General features: G+C 33.0%; 1 protein-coding gene across 17 annotated transcripts in view; it reads left to right on the top strand.

Annotated features, from left to right (window-relative positions):
- ADGRL2 (adhesion G protein-coupled receptor L2) overlaps positions 1-19,183 on the top strand; it is a 508,892-nt gene that overhangs the window by 320,712 nt on the left and 168,997 nt on the right. Inside the window, exon 1 of one of the 17 annotated variants that reach the window (XM_032360953.1) lies at positions 775-1,275. The exons of the other annotated variants lie outside the window; for them this stretch is intronic. The gene's annotated coding sequence lies outside the window, so the exon portion shown is untranslated. Of the gene's footprint in view, positions 1-774; positions 1,276-19,183 lie in introns of those variants that run through there. 17 annotated transcript variants of the gene reach the window in all.

The raw sequence follows: 19,183 nt of genomic DNA, 5'->3' as shown, positions 1-19,183 counted from the left end.
GCAAGTGGAGCAGGGAGGCCGGGCTCTGGGAGCGAGTTCGGGGGAAGTGGGCGGTTTGGGGGGCTTGGGTGAGTTGTTGCGGGTTGTTGTTTTTTCTTGTCGGTGGTTAGGTGGTGTGGAGTGGCAAGGATGACAGCAAAGCGCAGCCAGATGTGGCCAGGCCGGCGCGGGGGCTGGCAACGATTAGGGGCGGCCCCACGGGGCGAGCTGGCGGCGGAGCCGGGCACCCGGCGGGCCCTGGGGAGGGTAGAGAGCCTCCCGGACCCGCAGTGAGAGGGCAGCAGCGGGCCGCGCTGGGCCTGCGGGAGAAGTTACCAACCGTGGGCTCCTGGGGTGGCTGTGGGGCTGGGAACCTTGGGAAGTCTGGTTTGTAGGATGGGGGTGCCGGGTGAGGATCCACGGGGAGGAAAAGGCGTGGGAGGAGCGCGAGGAAAGGCGAGACCCCCGGGCTAACCGAGCGTAGGCTCCTTGATTGGCTGGGGCGAACCGACCCCTCCGGTGGGGAGGCGAGGGCGGGCGAAGCGACAAAAAGCGTCTTAGCAGTGGGGAGGCACGCTTGCAGGACTGCTTCACTTGGGATCAGTAAAGTTTGTTCCTTTCGCCAAACTACGGGGCTTAGCGTAGGGGAAATCGCTGGAAGCTTTACGTTGTGCCCAAAGTGTCGCTGATCGGAGGCTAAGGAACGTATGCCATATATACATACATATATATATATATATATTTTTTTTTTCCCCTCAATCTCTCTCTCTCTCTCTGTCTCCTCTCTCTATATTTATCTTCTTTTCATTCCGTCCTCTAAAAACGTAGTTGGAGGGGGGAAAAAAAAAAGTCTTTCCTCGTCTTTTACGGACTCCTCCCCCTTCATCATTCCCCCCTTCCCGGGCCCTCTCATTCCGTTCTTCCTGATGCAAACTGTGTTGTCTCGGATTCAGACCGAGGAAATGTTTTCCTCCTGTTTCTTGAAAGGTGTCAGGCTGGTTAGCAGCTCCTCCAAGCAGCCTGAGAGCGTCTGAGCCGCAGCCACCAACCATATGGTTCCCGTTACAAAAGGCCCGGTTCTAAGGCACTCTCCTCCCTGCCCCCGCCCCAATTCTTAAATTTTCTTCTGCAGCCTTTACAGTATGTGTACTTCTCTCGTCCCCTTTCCAGGGGCGTAGATTTAACGGACGCTGTTTCATTCATTTCCCTGTCAGTGTTTGTGTCTGCAACGGGCCCCACCGAGTTTGCTCTTTGCTCAACTCGAGTTGCACGATGAAGAAAAGTCACATCCGTTTGGTAAATAATTTCCTGTCGGGATGTCTCTTACTAAATCAAGTTAGATCTTGGGCAAACCTTAAAAATTGGGTACTAAGGAGGCAATGTGCGTCCACAGCAGAAAAAATAGAATAGTTTGTGTGGTGTGTTTAGTAGTTTAGAAAAGTTGTTATGGGACTCTTGACCTAAGAGGTAACTAAAGGTAACTTGGTAACTTTAAATTTAGTATGTTTCTAATATTTGGAAAACGTTATATAAGAAAATCTACTTCTGTTCAGGTGTGTTGTGGAACTTTTTGTTGTCCCTCCCTCCGCCCTCTAGGAAATTTATGCATGATAGAGAGAATACTGCAGAACAAATGTTCTGTTGTTTAGTTCCTTCAGACATTCCGATTCTCTCCTTTTGTTGCTTGCCTCTAAAAGAGGTGCCATTTCACATCATTCTGCACAAATTGTTTGAATTAATGCAAGTGTGAATTCTTACCGTTTGAAGGGGACTATTAGCATATCAAAGGTTTCTTAGCTTCAGCTCAATTGAGAAAACTTCAGCCTGTCTTCCATTTGCTTCCAAGCAGAGGCCCAAAGGGCAATGAGAATTGTAAAGGGTAAAAATAGGGAGGTGGATTCAGGCTGTGTTTCTGAACTTTCACTGTTTTGTAATTATGTGAGCGAAAAACATTGTCTATGCTGTGGAGCCCTTGCAAATGGCAAGACAATTATTTTCTATTGATAAATGGTTTGTTCCTAGAAAAAGGGTGACCTTTTATTTTATGATAGTCACTGTTGCCTGTCTTTTGGGGTCCCTTCAGTGGAAGAGAGTGAGAAAGCTTTTCCTTCCAACTTCATACTTTTCTAGGGCCTACACTTTGTTATATTATTAAAATGGGTAGGGAAGACTTTTAATTAGAGTATAAAACAATAGAAATCTTGTGATTAAGGGACACTCATTTTTACACCTAGGAAACTTATTTTTAATACACTTGCTAAATTAAGGGGGAAAAATCAAAGGAGGGTTTGAATATTAAAAACTCAGCATGAACGTTGTTAATGTAACTTTTGTAGGTGTAAATTTGAAAAAGGGTAATAGGTGATACTCAGATTATTTGTGAATTCTATTTAGTAGTAATTCTTTCTGAATATTGATTGTTTTGTCTCAAAAGTTTTGTATTTTCTACACACCGTAAGCTGGAGAATTCAGCTTACATTTGGTTTATTTTTCCTAATATTTATAGCATATTTGTTAATGCCTTTTTTACATTTGCAGAGAGAGAAGTTCTTTGAATTCCTTTTAACAACTCAATATCCATTAGTGGAGAAATAAGAACAAGTACTTGGGTCATTTGGGTCATTTCATGGCAAGCAGATGGGTCAAGGGAGAACTTTTTTTATCAACTTCTGGGGAAGTGTTGGTTTTATTTATTTAGCTTAAGATTTCCTAAAACCTAGTTTTAAGATGAAAACAAACCTCAGAGAAGATTTTGGAACCTATATTTTTAATAGTTTTACCTTTGATGGTTAGTTGATTTTGAACAGAAGCTTATATTCTTTCATTAGAAGAGGACTTTTCTTTTTTTAAATAAACTAATGTTCGCAATTCCTTGGTTTTATTCTAATATTGAAACTTAACTCAGTTTTGGAGGGATAAATATCATTACATTAATTGCCTAACATTTTTAGTTTCTCGTTTAATAAGATACTTTATTTAGATTGAGAAGATTTCTTTTTAGTGGCATTCCTATTGTATATCATTCCCCTGAAATCATTTTATTATAGTTTATTTATCTGGTCCCTTCGGTTATCTAAGAAGTACTTCTGAGGTAAAAATGCCCACATTGATGTAATTGCTATTATCGCACTTAAGTTGCTGTTAACTAGTCTGCTTTGAATGCAGAGTGGTATAAAGAAAACATTATCCTTTAGAGCTATTAGTGATAATCTAAAAATTGTCTTGAAAACATTGTTCTTCATTTTATATGATGGTGAGCCTGAATTCAGCAAATCTCTGAAGGTGTAAAATGCAGTGAAAAGATTTTTCAACATCTCAATGACAAAATTGGACTACTTAGAGAAAAATTAATGTGTTGTAGAAGCACTTCAGCTGCCATTTCCAATCATTGTGGGTTACTATGTGTTGGCAACAAAAAATGAATTTAGAAATACAGATAGTTCTGGGACCAGGTAGCTGGAGAATCAGAATATTAAGTAATGTGAGGTAAAACAAACATTACTTCTGGTTTTGATTTGAGAATTTCCAATAAATATAATTTTTTAAGGCTTTGATTCTGCTCTATTAATGGACTAACATCAAAGCAGACAACAAAACTTCCAAATGTTATAAAAACTAATATTAAATATACGGATCTCACATGGAGTAGTACTATAGGTCTTAATTTAAGACAAGCAGTTGGAGTTTTTATTGCTGCAATTTTCACAATCAGCAGAAACGTTAACACCAAGCTTCTGGGCGTTTCCTTCCTTAAAATAAGCAAGAGGAGAGCTTTAAAACCAAGGTTTACTTAAGGTGGGATCTTTATTTGATCATTATTGAAGCCTTTTGTGTTTTAGCAAAAAATCTGACATAGTATTTTAATGTCTTAAGTACTATAGGAATATGTGAGCTAAGATTGAGAAGTTGGGAAGGTCAGGAGGTAACTGGAAATCTGTACACCATAGTAATAAAATGTTTTTGCTGTATTTTCTATCAAAATATTTATTTGACCTAACTTTTGTGCATAAATACTCAAATCATGCTTAGTTTATTGACAGAAGTAGTATGAGATGAAGAGAGCATTACAATTTAGGTATGGGCTATACACACTAAACTTACCTGAGAGAAATCTGTTCTCGTTTTAATAAGAATCCATACCACTTGCTCAACTGCTAATATTTAAGAGCGCAGATTAACTGTATTTAGATTAGGAATGAAATACAGTCTTGGAAATTTTAAGAATTCAGTGATTGAAGAATTCAGGATTGCTGTTTTTACGAAAAATCTCAAAGACTGTACACTTTGCCTCTTCACGTCCACTGTATCTGATTTTGAGTGTTGGAGAGGAACACATTTGACATCTCTCTGCTTTTTTATGGAAAAGGTTCCTGTAAAATTAAGGTGGAATTATTTTCAAACTAATAAATTCTAGAAATAAAGTGCATGATTATTTAGAAATGTTCATCAAATTATTTGCAAGAATACTTAGCTAAAAATTTTTGCAAATTAATGGTTTTGATCAAGTGTTAAAAATAACAACTTTAGCTCCTAGTCCTGAAAAGGCCTTGAAATCCTACTTATGTTTTGGTCATATCAGTTCTTCAGGTAATTTGTTTAAATATCAGTTCATATTACCTAAATAGATAACTGTTCTGTAACTATTTTCAAGAAAGTTTAAAACATTTCTATTTTAAAGATTAAAATCATAGCTTAGTTAAAGTCTCTCTGACATAATACTAATTAGTCTTTAGCCCCACCTAAATATTCATCTCTTCAAATAATTCTTGATTGAAGGTTGAAAGGTTGAAAAGTATTTAATCACCCCGATTACTGTAATTAGACTTGATGTTATCAGAAAAATTGAGACTATTCTCTGAAATCTTTTTGCCACTAAAGATTGGTCAAGTAGTGATTTTTTTTAATGCTTTAAGAAAAACGCTTAGGAAATGGGTGAATATAGAGATAGTTAATGATTGGAATTGGGAAATTAGAATCCTGAAATGGTGACATTTTTCTTGACCTAAGTGTGAATATCTTTTAAAGGAGAAACTATATAACTGGAGGTCTGTAATTTCTGAATTTTATTCGGGACGTCAGTGTGGCATTTTGACTTTTATAGATTTTGTTATATGTATGTTATAAACAATGAAAATCTCTTAGTGGTGTTTTGACATGAGTGGGTATTTTTTAAAGTGGATCACTGTGTCATAAAAGGTCTTAATCAAACAAAAAATACTTAAAAATCTTTTTACATCACTTATCTGATAGACTATATGTAAGCAATAATTTGCAGACATTTTCTAATATAGTCTTATGCAGTGATTTTTAAAAAGTTATTTCTTAAGAAGAAAATAACCTCCCATGTATTGCCAATAAAAATTATCTTTAAAAAAGGTAGGTCGAGTGAAGGAATCTAGCGCTTAACACCTGCAAGTAAAGTGCAGCTTACAGCAAAACACTATTGATTGTTTTGAAGCACAGAGCAAGTTTAAATACAATTTGTTTAATTACAACAAAAATGTAGTTTTATGAAGTAATATAGTTTGTCTTCATAGAGAATTTTATGCATTGTGTGGTGGTAAGTAAAATCCCATCACAGTTGTATAAATTTGTTCAATTACCAGAATGGCTAAAAGAAAAAAAAAATCAATTTACATTGAAAAGCAACAGAAATTAGATTACCTTGGTTAGTAGGACTTTGCCAGCAATGTTTAAATTGCTTAATAATATCAAAAGCTACCATGTTTCACACTATAAGGATATTGTGCCTGTTTTAGTATGCGTATATCTTGTTTACTTGGTGACTTCTGCTATGTAAACTTTTTTTCTTTTTGTTTTCCATTTTTTTGGAAGCTGTTATATTTCATGCAAGAAGCCATTTCCACTTGCATATTCTAATTTTTTTAGAGATATGCTTTTTGTAATTGCTTTTCTGGGTTCATGGTATTTGTAATCTGCTGATATTTCAGATGAATGTAGTGAAATATTTTAGGCATCAAAAGAGATCTAGCCCATCAGTATAGATAGCTAGGTTATTATCAACAACAGAAACATATTTTAGAAATTTTTACTACTGACTCTAGAGTTATAAGGAATTTTAAGTCTTAAATTCTTGTAGCAATAAGGTGACATGGGATTCATCATAGCGGATAGCCGGGCACCTGTTTTATTACCACCTTGATTGATTCTGGCACCCAGATTTACCGAAGTGCAAGAACAGGCCACAACTGCTGCTCACAGCCACCCAGCTGTTTTTAGGTCATGAAGTCAACTTTCTGGAATTTCTGGGGAAACCAGTTGAAAAGGGAGGACAAATGTCACTTTAAATAGAGATGTTTAAATCAGATTTCTGCCTGAGGGTAAATTTTAGGTCTGTTTTAGCCCGGATGTAATGTCTCCCTCTACAGAGCACAGTATTAATCACTACCTGACAAGAAAACCTATGCTGAGCAAAACGGGCCCCTGTTGGTCTTGTCATTGATTTTTCCAGTCTGTGAGGAATACATTATAAACATTAAAATTCACACACAGGGATTACACCTTAATCTCTGAATTTCAGTATTGAAATTAGTTGCTTTAAAAGAAGCCTACTTAAAGCTAAAACAAAAAAAAAATCTTTGGCAGGCGTTTTGTGAGGATAAATTCAATATTTTCATAAAAATAGAAATATTAAAAAGCAGGCAGGTTAAGCAGAAGTTAACATCCTAAATAATGACTTAATTTTGTTCAAGATGCATTAAGTAACTTCAAAAATGTGTCTGTTTTTGTTGTTGTTGTTGTTTTAATAAATCTGATACTAGAAAAAAGAAAGAGATAAAAATGAACTATTAGTTCTTGACCAGGACAGATGAAAGAAGTTGAAAAGATGGTTAACTTTAGACCTAGATCAGTTCAAAGACTTGTTATTTTGTTAGAACAAAACCGGATAGATCTATTTCTAGATGAGTAATAAAATCTTTAGCCATTATAGCAGTGAAAAATGCACCATGAAGTTCCTCATAAAAGAAGAAAGATTAGTTTTGCTCTTTCAATTATTAGGTAATTCTCTTTAGCTCCTTTCTTGATCAAATAAATATATACACACCTGTACATACATAAGCATGGAATTTATATTCTGTTCCTTTGTATATATCAATATTTATGACTTTAATTGACCAAAAATTTTTGCAAATATAAGTTTAAAATGTAAAATATCTACGATTGAAATAGCTTTTTAAACTGATTTTGAAAATGATATGGCTTAGTTAATCTCTCTTTCGTTCTCAAAGGTCTTTACTACTTTTGGATCACAAAATGCTTGTACTACCCATGCTTTGCAACATTATGTAGGTACTTGACATCAGCCCATGCCTCAAACAAATTGTTGCCTTGTATTTAGATGATAAAATAATCTAACCCCAATTATTGTAGAAAATGATTCTAGGCTGCTAAGGGTGGGCTCGGGGACCTTGCTTTTGACTAATGCTTTCTTTTGTAGAGTACAGTAAATAGTGTCGATAAAGAGAACAAAAGAGAATTCTGGTTTGTTCATAAAGTAAGTTCTAATTTTAATCATTTATTGTTAAAATAGAATACTGTGACAGCAGTTCTTCATATAATGAGGGAATCATTACAAAATTTTAGAAAAGGTCTTTAGTTGATATATTTCTCTCTTATGTAGATATATTTACTTAATTGGTTCTCAACTACAATTTACATAAAAAAATCATGTCGACATGTCGAAAATTATTTCCTTTTCTCTACTTTGAAACAAATTATTTCTATTTGGAATTATTATTTCTTTATTCTGCAGGCACTTTCCATACAGAAATTTTATTCCTCTGCCTTAAAAGCCAACCATTTTTTCAGTGGTTATTACTGTGGTTATTGATTAGAACTTACAGAACACATGTTTTTATACAATATTTTCTCCACTCATTTTTGTGTTCTTAATCTTGTGATGCTTATGGTATTTTAATTCTTAAAATTCCTCTTCTTCCTACGGTTAATGTCCAAGACAGTTTGGGAAACATTCATTTTGGTGTTGTAGGTTTACACATCTGCATCCCAGTGATTATGCATATTTGTACAGAATTTGACAAAGCTTTAATGTATTAAATGAAGAATTGAAACACTTTATGTATCTTGTCTTACATTCAAAAAAAGGTTAATCTAATTCTGAAATGTTTCATTTCATTTCATACATCAACAGATTAAAATTATACTAAAATTTGATGGTCTAGACATTTCATTTTTATTAAGGATGTTTAACTGTTTCTGTCCTTACAAAGTTCCGTGAATGTCATGAGAAAGGTCGTATTGGGATATTGGTTGCTTCCTCTGGATAGCTCTATAGATGAGCAATAGAGATGTCTCCCCATCTTTGTTTTTTCTGCTGGGAATGCTGTGATACTCACAGCCTTCATGGAAGTCACTGTTCATATTATCATTGGTTTTAAACTAGGTCTGCAGCCTGAATATTTAAAAATATAAGTGAAACAAAATTTTATCTTTCTCTAAAGTGAAAAACTCACTACAAGTGCTGCTTATTACAAGTTGCCTTTACCCTTAACCTTGTTTTCTTTGTTCAAGTAGAAAAATTTAACTGGTTATCTCTGTATGACATTTTTGTATGTTTAGCATGAAAGTGAGCAAATCTTTTATAATTTATAGGTGTTTAATAAAGATCTTAGTTTAAAAAAAATCACTTTCTAAGCCTGTCAGTTCATTTATAGCTGAGTCAAATGGAATGCCTCAAATTTCTAGTCACTGCTTATATGCTATAAGGTGGTGCATACATGTTTGAAGGGGAAAATCAGGGGGACATCAAATTACCCAGTAATAATTTCTAGTAACACATTGCCCCCAAGAGCTTGAAAATTCTCTTAACTTGGCCTTTTATTCCCCTGCACCCTTGTCAGAGATGCACCTTGTATCTGTGTGTACACGGAGAAAGGAATATGGTGAGGAGAGTGTGCAAACACAAATCTAAAACTGATTCTGAAAAAAATATGATGGAGGGGTAAAGGGCATTTTGTAAATCAAATCAGTTTTTCTTTTCGTATTGAATTAGTGAAAATAAATTTATTGTTCAGAAGTAAATACTTCCAGGTTCACATTTCAGAATTTTTTTAAATAAGAAAATATGGTAGTTACTGCATTTATTTGAAATTCATCTTTTATTTTTCACCATAAGTCGATCCTAAAATACCATCTTTGATTGTGTACTTTGGGATCAGAAGATGCATCAGATAAACGGGTAGAACAGCTTTGTTTTGGGTGGTCTATCATTTCAGGCTGGTGCTGTGTAAGCAAGGTAATGTTTTCTTTTCCTTGAAAGACACTTTGTAAGAGTGGCTCTTGGGTGACTTTGAAAAGTTTGTCTATTCTGCCTACTCAAGCCACATTCTTAACCAAGCTGAAGGACAAGAATAATCATGTTGAACCGCAAATTTTCAAAAGCAGTTATTTTAATCGGATAATTGGTAAGGAGGAGACTCTAGATAATAGTATTTTCATACAATGGTGACCTGCATCTTTACCAGGCAACTGCCTACATGTTTCAGATATTTTTGCTAACCCTTGTTATTACCTGCAGAGGGAGCTTTGTATATGAGATAAAATAATCAAGGCAATATCAATTGGAATTGCATTTTTGAAAATTGTATTTTTTAATGTATTTTTAAATTTTGTTTGAGAAAAATTGTTCTAAGGAATATAAGGCATTTGGGATTAGCCAAATTATAGTGAAATTTAATATACTAAGTGTCCAAGTATTTATCATTTCATGTATTCACAGCTTACGAATGTGCCTTTTACCTTTCCTTAATTAGTGAAAATAAGTTGAAAGGTAATGAAGATAATGAATCAGTTTTATTTTGAGATGCTAGCTATTTTTATGATCAGCCAACACTCTGGATGACTAGAACTGTGTCTTGTTTAAATATCGAATAATTGTTAAAAGAGAGGTCGGATTTTTTATAAAATTTTCCAGATTATGTGAAATATTATAAAGTGATCACTGAACAATAAGTAGTACATTACATTCTTCTATATTTAATTAATAGATCAAAGTAGGTGAGTTGCATATGCTCTTTTCTAAAAACAAAAATGATCACTTTGGATTAATGACTTTTGCTTGCAATAACGGACTGATTAGTGCAGTGACACTTAAAAACAGGGAAACCACCAGCAAAGATCTAATATTAAATGGTTTAGAAAATTGCTGAGTGACTTGGAAAAACACGAATGCAGGTAAGATAGGCAGTACTTAATTAAAAAATGGGATTATATTTATGAACACTGTGTCAGCTAAATTTCTAAGAAATTATAAGCCAGATACTCAGAAATATTTGAGAGTTTTCCGTTCAGGTATTTTGGTAATCATTGTTAAAAGCCTTTAGGAGCATTTGGTTCTTTTCACTTAGCTAAAATTTTCACATCATATGCGTAATTGTGCCAGGAAATTTAGGGTAAGATGTTATATTAAATTATACTAAAGATGAACCTTTTTATTTTTATTTTTACATTTTAGTATAAAAATGTTATTCAGGATTTGCTTGTTGGAAAAAAAAATTAAAGAAAAGAAAGTTTATCCTTTAATGCATCCTTGAAAAGAGATATAGTAGTTCATTTTCTTTCCTTTAGTTTACCAAGGAATGATATGACAAGTAAAAATAACTTATTTTGTATTTTAAGAGGCCTTGTTTCTTAATGAAATTCGTTGTTGTAGATTTACTGTTTTATTAGCTAAGCTTCACTAATGTGAAAAATCAGATTGTTACTGTTACACAGAATGACCCTCTGAGTAAGGAAACTGTTGTCTAATAAAGAGATTTATGGTACTGGCATGGGCTTTTATATAAGTATTAACCTCTCAGCATGGTCATGTATTATCTTAACAAGTCTATGCTACATTTATGCAGAGCATTTTCATACCAGGGTAAGAATATTAGCAACAGCAATTACACTTCAATAGGATTATGATGGTATGTTTTTACGCAAGTATACAAATGCTCCTTTTCGGTAAAATTATTGATAGGCATCCTGTACTGCCAACTTCATTGTCTTGAATAATATGATTAAAAAGATTTCTTATCATTGTTGATGCTAACTATGATCAGCACTGGAAAATAGAATCTGATATTACAGTTCATTACCCTTTTCCCTTGAATATCACATCTCCCTTCACAGAGAGGTAAGGGTTACTAGAGAATTCATTCCAGGAAAATTGTTACGTGAGGAACAGTAACTGTCACAGAGTGCATAACTTCTTTGAGGTTATTGGAAAGGCACAGCTAGGGTAAGTTCTACATGTTTTGTCTTAAATTTGGAGGTTAACTACTGAGTGTTTTTTAAAGCAGTGAAATTTGAATCCATTGCAAAAAACTGTTTTGTTGACAAGTTAATTAAGTTATTGTAAAAGTTATTGGTATTATACTGGGGATGTTATGACAAGGAAGTTAATTGGCAGTGGTCTTCAGTTTAAAATAACTGACATTCTTTGTAAGTTAACAAAGTCAAATATTCTTGAATGAATAATAAAATATTAATTATGATATAATATCTTCTGGTCATTTGTATATATGTTGAATGAATGTGTATGTATTAAATTGTTTCTATACCTGTTTAAGCCGATTGGCATTTTGAAAAAAATAAGCTGTATTATGAGTAAAATAAAATATGAGGAATAATTCTCGAGATAAGAGTAGTATATGTTATGAATGTTTACTTGAAATAATCTTTTTTAATATACATCTTATAAAAGTGAAAGTTTCTGTTAAAAAACTTGCTATGTTTTATTCTCTTTGAACCAAGTCAAATATTTTAACAGGTTAAATTTTAAATGGAAGTTAATAAAACATGTAAAAAAAACCCTAAATAATATTTATTAAAAATTTATGTATACCTATATGAAGAGTCTGGAATTCAAAACTAAGAATCTCCATGTTTTAATAACTGTTGAAAAATATATTTTATATTGCCTTATTAATAGAATTAATTTAAAATTTAAAGACTTTCATTTTAATTATAATAATAGATAAATAATATTAGTTCCTTTTTCCTTTTAAATTTTTCAAAAGCATAGATTTCACCAAGTTGAAATCTAACAAAGATTTAAAAGACTACTTTTTACTATGTACATTTTATGTATATGATTCTATGGCATTCATAGTTTATTGCTAATTCAAAGCTGCACTGAAGAGTGAAAATGTTAAAATCTTAGAATATCAAAATTCTATTCATTTTTAAAAAGAATCAATTATAAGATAGTATATCTTTTTCTCCAGTAATTTAAACATGATTGCATTACCTATATATAAGAATAAACACAAGACCTATGGATATAACTGGAATTCAAAATAAAAATATTGATACTTTCTATTCATGAATAATCTTATCTCATATTTGATTGGTTTTCTTACTTTAATACAAATACGATTTTAATATAAATTTAAATAATCTTTTTGGGACATAACTAAGGAAGCCATTTACTCATTGAATTTTTATTTTTATATAATATGTAATGTTATATGTAATGTTCTTTAAAAATTAGTTTATATTCAATGCTCTTTAATTCAGAATACTGATTTGAAAGACATTTTTGTTTTGACCAAATACCAGTCGAAGCAGAAAAGTAGTTGTTATTACTCATATCAGAGGCCTGAAGTTTCAAGGAAATAGCTTAGCCTAGTATTTTATTACTTGTCAGAGCATCATAAGGGATGCTTTGTTATCTCTTAGTAGTAATTACTGGCCTGTTGTAGCTGTTGGCAGATGCAAAAATAAGTACCTGGACCTCTGAAATTATTTGAATTACATTCAGGAAAATCTTTGTTTTAGATCTTTGCTACATGGGACTCAGATAACAGCTGCAATATGTTAAGGTATTTAAGAGTACACTCTAAAAGCACTTTTCTTTGTCCTCTTCGTAGGAATTTTGGGTTGATTAGTGCTTATAAAATATTTTGTCGAATTATGGTGACATAAAATTATAATGAACTTGATGGTCAAACATAACTTTTAATAGTGTAGTCTATTTTAATAGTGTAGTCACTCTCTCACACCTCCCATTTGTTTTGCTGTTGTTTTTTTACTAATATTCTTATATTGTGTTCCTGATATGTTAAGTGCAAAGTTCCCTTGACATTTCAGCCTGAAACCTATAATTGGTTTCATTACATGAGAAAAGATATTTTTCAAAGCATTTATTATTCAGTCGCTAATATTACATGATTAAAAAATTGAAGAACAAATCTTAGGTATCTTAGAATTCACATTTTCCAGAGTTGGCTTTTTTTAAAAAAAATTTAGATTTGATTTTTAATAGCTTAAGAGTGTTCTTAAAAAATTAGAATAAGAACGCTTTAGAACAATACTAAATTGAATAGCCTTTAGTACAACTATTGCTTAAGTATTTGAAGAATATTGAGAATTTTATAGATTATGTACACTAATAATCTCATTCTCTGTATTGCCTGTTAAATCTGGGAAAATCAAGAACATTACCAATTTTATTAAAATTGATTTTGTCTGTTTATGAAGAATAAATCACCAACTCCTGTGTATTTGTAAAATTGCTATTTTCTGATTTTTTTAAAATAGTTTTTTTTTTAAGATTTTATTTATTTATTTGATAGAGACCACAAGTACCACAGAGGCAGGCAGAGAGAGAGGAGAAAGCAGGCTCCCTGCTGAGTAGAGAGCCCGATGCCCGATTCCAGGACCCTGGGATCATGACCTGAGCCGAAGGCAGAGGCTTTAACCCACAGAGCCACCCAGGCGCCCCTTTTCTGATGTTTTTATGTTTAACACTTCTTTGTGTTTTGTGTACTGTGTTTTGGTATTTCCTCTGATAGAATGTTTTCATCCTTAATAATTTGATATTCATTTCTGAATTGATGGCTGAGGGTCTCATTTCTTTTTTAAAAAAATTAAATCACATTTTTATTCATTTGACTTCCCAAGTAAATGCTGTTTTACCTCTGAAAAAGACCAAGGTGTAAATTTAGTGATTAGTATTAATATATAAGTTTTTATTTAATGTGGAATTATGTGGTAATGGTCTTCAGATTGTTTCTATATGACTGAATGTGTATGTGTATGTTTGTATATACACACATACATACCTCATTTTTGGCATTATTTAACTCCTGTAAAATATTCTTTTAATCTTTGTTCTGATAATCCATCTTTTGTAATGATATATGAGTGTATTTTAATACTTGCTTATTGTTCAACCTACAAAATAAAAATTACAATCCATGTATTTTTACTCAAAGAAAATAATGAAAATTTTTATTGAAGCATCTTAAATGACAGTTTGAAGAACGTATATATTTTGCCATTCTTTAATTTGTGTTATGAATAAAATGATTTTATTTTATTATTTTTAAAAGATTTTATTTCTTTATTTGACAGACAAAGATCACAAGTAGGCAGAGAGGCAGGCAAAGAGAGAGAGGAGGAAGCAGGCTCCCTGTTGAGCAGAAAGCCTGATGCAGGGCTTGATCCCAGGATCTTGAGATGAAGACCCAAGCCGAAGGCAGAGGCTTTAACCCACTGAGCCACCCAGCTGCCCCCAAAAAATGATTTTAAAAGAAAAAAAATGTTTGTATAAAGAAGGATTTGTGTGGGAATTGATGTCTTTGATTGGCCTGCCATTGTACTTTATTTTTATTTTTATTGCTTCAACCAAAATATAGTAAGGCAAATATGTTTATGTTAGTGGCCAAGGATTCAGCATTTTCTTGATCTCACTTTTGGCTGAAGAGTAGGCTGTGTGTTCTCTAAACTTAAACATTTTTGCATTATATCTAAGACCTAAGTATCTATTAATTTTCTCCTGTTAGAACCTAAGAAACCCTCTATAAGGGTAGGTGTTTAGATAAGGAACTATATATAACACGGAGGAATAATTCAAGTAGTTAGAAAGCTAAACTAAAAATCTTAGGAAAGATTCCAGGAAACAATATATAATTTTGACTAAATAGTTAAGATTTTCATTAACATTGCTTATAAAGGTTAGCTTTTGAACAGAATTCACAACTATACCATTCAGAATTTATAAAGCTCTGCTTATCTATTTGAAAATTAATTCCTTACTTATTAAATTGACTTCTTAATGCTGAGTACTCATTAAAACTCTAATATTTTACATCATTTTAACATACAATCAAAAGTTGTTGAAATTGAAGTGTTTAACATCCAGGTTAAAATGTTTTGAAATCACCTGTCATGGTGGTATAGAAACTGCTTTAAAAGTAGGACTTAAGTCCGTTTTTTTTTTTTTATTATTGCAAAATTTGTAAATAGGTTGAAAAATATTTTAATGAATAATTCAGTACAAATTAAAAGCTCCCTGTCTCTAGTAGTAAGCTTTCTTTATTTGGACTTTGAGTTTTATTGATTTTATGCAACAGATAAAGAATTGAATAATCTAGAATAGCAGTTTTTGGTTTAATGTATGTAAATATGACAAATTTTTAAAAAATTGAAAATTGCTCTTAGTTCTAAATATTGTAGAATTTCATTTTTATCTTTCAGAATATAGTGCATTTGGTATATTTAGCTGTTTAGGTGAAAGGCAGATTTTCCATCTTTGGAATTGTATTCAGGACTATATTCATCTAAATTAAAACTCCTTAAGTCAACTTTTCATTTATAGGGACATTTATAAGGCTATTGCTAAGATCATAAAGGTAAATTTGATGAGGTAAATCTTCATTTTTGGCGGCCTTGTCACCCTTCTATGTTGTGCAATTTATAGTTTTCTCAAGGCCAGAGGGTTTTACCAAGCCAGAGTGGTTAAATTGTTGCCACTGTCTTACTTTTCAGTCCCAATATTGATTAAATTAAGTAGTATTAAGATGCACAGTACTAGAGATTACTTACTATATAAAAATTTTTTAAGAGTCCAATTAAAATAAAAGTCAAACCCAAATTACCCTTTGAAAAGTCTGATATTTCATAAGTGGGTACATTCTCTTTTCTTTTTTTTTTAAATTCTTATTTATTTATTTGACAGACAGAGATTATAAGTAGGCAGAGAGGCAGTCAGAGAGAGGAGGAAGCAGGCTCCCTGCTGAGCAGAGAGCCCGATTCGGGGCTCGATCCTAGGACCCTGGGATCATGACCTGAGCCGAAGGCAGAGGCTTTAACCCACTGAGCCACCCAGGCGCCCCAAGTGGGTACATTCTCTTAAAGTGCCTTATGCTTCTGTAGTTCAGAGCAGTCATTCTTGATAATGTTGCATGTGTGTAAGTGACAGATGAGGGCTTGGATTTACTTTAATAATTCACAGTATTTATAATGCTTTGGATTTTACTTTCAAGATGTTATTTTTGGTTTTCTGCAGTGCCACAGAGGTTATTATGGCAGCACATGTGGTTTTAAAAATGTGAGAACTCCTACTACTGAGTTCGCCAAAATTGCCAGACCAAAAGTATGCATTTGCTTGAATTGGTCTTAAAGTCTGTGTTTTACAATATTGATTGTATTTTATCCTTTACAAGAACAGTTTTATCTATAAGTGCATTTCATCTAATTATCCACCAACTTTTGGGCTTTAATTTTATTCATTTTGAGACAACAGCCATTTATTAAGGTCCTGCCTAGAAAAATTTACTGTGTTAAGGACTGCTCTATAAAAGGCACTTATAATCTTGTGAGAGAAACAGGTAGTTCAACAAATAATTATAATATAACGCATACTGTAGCCACATGTCAAAATGAAGAGTAAAGTCTGCGGGATGTAGGGTGGGGTTAATTCAAAATGAGAAGTATGGAAAAAAGAGACTCCATTGAGGTAGACTCGAAGGCAGAAGATGATTTTAGCAGGTTCAGGCTTTTTTTTTTTTTTTTTTTGAGAGGTGGACAGGTCAGAGGTAAAGGCACTGGAAAACGAAGAAATATGTTACCTTCAGGAGAATGTGTATGTAGGGTATGAGTCGTACAGAAAATGGAAGGAGATGAAAATGATATGTTAGTTTGGGACCTGATTTTAAAGAGCCTACTCCACTAAAATTAGACTTTACATGTGGGCCATAAAAAGCTGTTAATATTTTTGATTGAGAATGTGTTATATTTTTTAATTGCTAACTCTCAAGATGGTGTAAGCAGTGAACTAGAACAGGGAAATAATGGAGGAAATAGAACTTTAGAAGGTGTGGATGACAGTCCAGGTGCGAAAGCAATGCTTATAGATGGGAAAACATTTGTAATGATGGGGTAGAATTTGGTAATTGAATGTGGGGTAGAAAGAGAGCTAGAAATCAAACCCAAGTTCAAAACATCGTTCATTCTTGCCATTAGCTTGCTTGAGAGCAAGGAGAAAGAACGAGTCCATTTTCTTGCCTGGACTTTGAGGGGCATGCATTATGCCTAAATAATACCAGTTGTCGAAAAAAATTGCTTTAAGTTGATATGCATATTTTAAATGTTATATTTGTGAAAAAATAGTAATTATGCTTCCTTTACAGATGTTCCTAGAGATATTCTTGAGTATGTACCTATATATGTTTTAAATGATACTCAAGTTTCTTCAAGTGCTGATTAAAATGAAAAATTTTATTATGTGGATTTAAGGCTGTAAGATGTAGGTTTTTGGTTTATTTGTATTTTGTGTGAGGTTTCTTCTAAGGTAATCAAGACTTACAAAAGTCAGTTATTAAAATCTGGTTAGAGAGAAATCTTTTATTTTGTGAAAGAATACTTTTGGCTTTGTTGAGGGCCATTTTATTAACATTCTTAACAGCTCTTTCACAAACTAATTTGATATTCTTAGGTTTCCTTAGATGCAAGTCTTGTCCCTTTTTGGAAAGCTTTAGGAATTTCTATGCCTTCAAAGATCTTTTTTGGTAATTCATTACAATTTATTGTGGCTTTCTCTTTTTATTAGCATGAACTTACTTATTTATTCTTTTGGCACCTAGAAAATTTCCTAGCTACATCTTATTCATTATTAAGAACAATGCAATTATTTCCTCAATAGCTTTTCAATTCTTTAGACCCAGTAATAACTTTGGTGTTTTATAGCTGGTTAATTATGGGTGACAAGGCTGAACAACAACCATAAGCCCCTATCAGCACCTACCATCAGTTATTAATTCAGAGTAGGCTCTCAATATGTTTTTGAATAAATAGTTGTCATTTATGATAATAAAGATCACAGTAAACTGGGCTAGAATCTAACCAGTTTCAGATTCCTGTCACAGATGTAAGAGTGATAATGGTAGTAATACAAGAGTTAGTACTGATTTCTCAGTGGTGATCTGAACATATTCTTACTTACATATAATAGAGAAAAAAATGTGTGATGCACTTATCAGAGTTTAATAGAGCTTCATACATGGAAAACTCATAGTAAATACTTACTATTATCATTATTGATGTGGATTAAATTTGGTTCCCATATTTAGTTCACAGTGGCTCCTGTTGTTTGGGATCCATTTTCACTCTTTAGATTTATTTTATTTTTTCCCTCATTTTTGTTGGGAGATTCTCTCTTCCTCCTTTTTAAGTTCTGCTCAGAGTTTTCTGTAGGTGATAAATTAGTGATTGACCTGATTTGCCTTTATCAAAATTGATGTTCTGAGACTGAAAACAAATGTTGATGCCTACCCACCCACCTAAAAACATCTGCTTCCACTTTTACTGTGTGATTAAAGAAAAAAAGATGGATAATTTTCCTCATTTTATTATAATCTGATATCTGATTGAATTACCATGTGGAAAATATGCAAGTAGGACTCTTTTTTTGTAGTTCTTCCCCCTGACCTACAATCACAGTTTCAAAATCCCTGCCCCCAAATCATCGCAAAGATTAGGATCCTCCCATGTATTAATAGTTTTAAAAGGAAGTCAGTAGAGCCTGCTTGTCAGAACTGTGCCGTGGTATGAAGGCTGACTTCTTTTTTCTCCTGGTTGACCAGTTATGCTGAAGATAGATTTGCATAAGGTAATCAACAGGAAATAAAAGGAGATTAACTAAACGTGGGTATTGATATTCTAGTGTGAATTTTAGTTTTTTAATTGTTAAAGGAAACTGTAAGAATAATAGAAATGTTTAAAAAGATATTTTAATGGTCATGAGATAAAATATATCAAGAAAAATTGTGACAAAGTATTTTAACAAATCCATCTAGGCATTTAGCAAACCATGAAAAAACAGCATTTAATATCTCATGGAAGTTCTAGTAAGGGTAGCCTAAATCTGAGGTTTAGAAACATTTTCTGGTATGTA

Source organism: Mustela erminea, chromosome 10, assembly GCF_009829155.1.
Source record: "Mustela erminea isolate mMusErm1 chromosome 10, mMusErm1.Pri, whole genome shotgun sequence".
Taxonomy (NCBI): Eukaryota; Metazoa; Chordata; class Mammalia; order Carnivora; family Mustelidae; genus Mustela; species Mustela erminea.
This window is presented reverse-complemented; position numbering and strand designations above follow the sequence as displayed.